We start from the raw sequence: 3,408 nt of genomic DNA, 5'->3' as shown, positions 1-3,408 counted from the left end.
ACAGTTCAAGTCACTGCCCATTCCCCCTCACACCAGCCCCTAGTAAGCATTAATATTATTTTCTATCTCTGTGGATTTATCTTTTCTGGACACTTCCTATAAATGGAATCATACAACAACAACAACAACAAAAATAAGTACACAACAAAAATGAAAATAAACTTAAAAACAAAAAAGAAAATTAAAAAAATCTGCATTTACTCAGTAAAAAAAAAAAGATGTAACAGTTCAGGAGTGCTTCATGGAAGAAATGTCTTAGACTGAGGCTTAAATGAAACATGGGATATTTTAGTGGCCGGAATAGATAGTGTTTGCCTTCAAGGTAGATGGAAGAGCAGAAAGAAAGAAAAAAGGCCCGAAAGCCCATGAGTTTTTGAGGAGAGGGGAGGACAAACAGAGGGTGCCAGTGTGGACTGGTGGGGACTGTGGGCAAGTGGTGAGAGATGGCACTGCATAGGGAGGGTTGGCTGAGAGAGGGCCTAGAAGACAAGAATGAGAATTTGTTTGTTTGTTTTTAAATTGTGGCAAAATATACATAATATAAAATGTACCATATTAATTATATCTAAGTGCACAGTTTAGTGGCACTAAGTACATTCACACTGTTGTGCAACAATCACCACCCTCCATCTCCAGGACTCTTTTCTCTTCTCAAACTGAAACTCTGTCCCCATTAAACAATAACCCCTACTCACTTCCTTCTCCCCTCAGTCCCTGTCAAAAGACGTTTAACTCTCAACTAATAATTAAGAATGAGTCTTTTGGGAGGGAGGTGTTGGGAGGCCTTGAAGTAGGTGTGTTAAGGTGTTTTGGTTGCAAGGGGCACATTCCTTGGGCTGGTTCAAATAAAAGGCTTTTGTGGTGAAGAGGTACAAAGAACACTGGTCACCCTCAATGCAATCCCATAATGAAGATGTAATGGAATGGGGGGGTCCCCCAGATCTGGATTCACATGGGCCCTGAGGGCTTGAGCAGGTATTCCCGGATCCGTCCTCCAGTGACCTCAGTGACAGCTTCCCTCAGTTTCTGGTCAGCTAAAAATTGCTCTGTTGAGGTTCTGGAATAGTTGATGCTCAAAGGCTGCAGGGGGTGGGATGGGTGAGTATTGAGGCATAAAACATGGCCCAGGGCAGCTGGGCAAGAGGCGGGTCACTGGTCTGGGCAGGAGGTGTAGACAGAGCAAATTTTACTAGAAGGAGGGAAAGGGGGTGTAAATGGTATTCAGAGAAGTTTGTTTTGTCCACCTGGGTTTTAAAAGGACCCAGAGGCCAGGGAAAGCCATGAAAACTATGATATAATGTATGTGTATTGTTTTAAGCTGACTAATTTGTGGTAACTTGTTACAAAGCAAGAGATAACTAGTGCACTCTTCACCTCCATCCACTGTCTTCTGACCCTTACATTCTGCTGAGCCCACACCTATCAAGGTGTGCAATGGCCTCCAATTTGTCCTTCAGTCACAGATCACTTCTCTTTCCCCATCTGGCTCCATCCCTGAGCAGCACTTAATCAGATACTGACTTTTTCCTTTTGAAACTCTTTTCCCTTTGACTTCTGTGTCCCACACACCTCTCATTTTCTTTCTAAGACACTACCTGCTGTCTCTCTATCTTTTCCTGAATCCTTCTCCTCCTCTGCTCAATCTCAGAATGTTGGAGTTTTAGGGCTTAGTCTTGGGTCATCTTCTCTTTCTTCTTTTCATTTTCTTCTTGGGCGATCTCATTCAGTCCCATAGCTTTCACCTATATGCCCTACATGACTGTGTTTAGAACCCTGATCTCCCATGTGGAGTCCACAGATACTTATCCATACTTGGCATTTCTACTGGATTGTAGCATGTCCAACAGAGAAGTCTTAACTCCATCCCTGCCCCCAGTCCTGTGCCTCCTCTGGTAAATGGCAGCATCATTCACCTAATGCCTGAAGCCAACACCAGAATTGGGGTTAGTAGGGATCAGTCAGCCCAGCTAGAACAGTAACTTCCTTTTTTGCCTGTTGACTCAGAGGCAAGAAGAGCCCAAAGTGATCCAGGGGGAGTCTTCACTTTCAGTTCAGTGGGGTCACTGCTAGGTCTCCTGGTGGAAGCATCCCTCCCTCTGGAACTAAGCCCTGTAGGTTGCAGAGCATGAGGTCACAGGAACAGGAATAAAAAATTTTGCTAGTAGGTAACTAGGGTATTGTAATAGTGAGTGGGCACCACGTCCATTTCCACACTGGATTCCTGGACCTGTGAATCCTGGCTGTGGGGACACAGCACCATGTAGTGGACACTGATTCAATGGCATGCAGTTTCCTGGGGGACATGGCCACATTGTAACTGAGTCTCTAAAGGGCCATTCCACTGTTCTACAAGCCAGCTGCTGCTTCAGGACAGAGACTATGCAGAATTCAGTGAGTCTCATGGGCACATGCTCATAACTGCACTTCTCTTGCTGGTAAGTGAGCTCCTTTATCAGAAACAGCTCTGTGTGTAAACCAGGTCAGTGGGTGAGGCATTCTGTAAGTCCCCGGAGGGTGGTTTTGGCAGCAGCATTGTGTGTGCAGGAAAGGCAAATCCACATTCAGAACAAGTGTCTATTTTGTAAGGACAAAACACTGCCCGTTCCATGATGGACATGGTCCAGTGTAATTAACTTGCCACCAGGTAGTTGGTGGATCGCTTCAGGAATAGTGTCACTTGGGGAACAGTGTTGTCGGTTTCTGGTTCTGGCAGAGGGGGCACTTAGCAGTGGCTGTAGCCAGGTCGGCCCTTGAGAGCAGAAGCCCATACTACCAAGTCCATGAATCACCTTTATCCCTACAGCCAGTGCCACTTCACACAGAAACCCATCGAGCAGTGATGGGTGGCTGGGGACATGGACTGACTGGTATCTGCAGGACTGGTCATCCTATCTGCCTGATTATTAACACCCTCCTCTGCTTTGGTGAGCCTTCACATGGCACACAGATATCTTATGGTTTTGTCCATTTAGAGAGGTCTCTTCACATATCTCTTCCCCAAATGTCTTTGTCATCAATTTCCCAATCATGTTCCTTCCAAGTTCCTTCCAGTCTTCCTTTTTAAATCACTCCCAAGTTCCAATCCACCAAGTCTATTTTTGCTATCTCTAAAAAATGCCCAAAATTAATCCACTTCTCTTTATATCCCTCCCACCACCGTCACCTAAGATCATCATCTTCTTCTATTGCACTAATATTCTTTTTTTAAATTAGTTTCAGGTGTACAGAACAAGGCAATAGTTATCCTTTTCACCCCTCACAAAGTAACAATACCCCTCCCCAAATCCAGTGCCCTCCCACCCCCGATATCATACTTATCTATTACAATTCCATTGACTCCATTCCCACACTCTACTCCACATCCCGTGACTATATGTATATATAATTAGAGTTGACATACAATATTAT

Source organism: Hipposideros armiger, unplaced genomic scaffold (genome assembly GCF_001890085.2).
Source record: "Hipposideros armiger isolate ML-2016 unplaced genomic scaffold, ASM189008v1 scaffold_405, whole genome shotgun sequence".
In the NCBI taxonomy this organism is placed as follows: Eukaryota; Metazoa; Chordata; class Mammalia; order Chiroptera; family Hipposideridae; genus Hipposideros; species Hipposideros armiger.
This window is presented reverse-complemented; position numbering follows the sequence as displayed.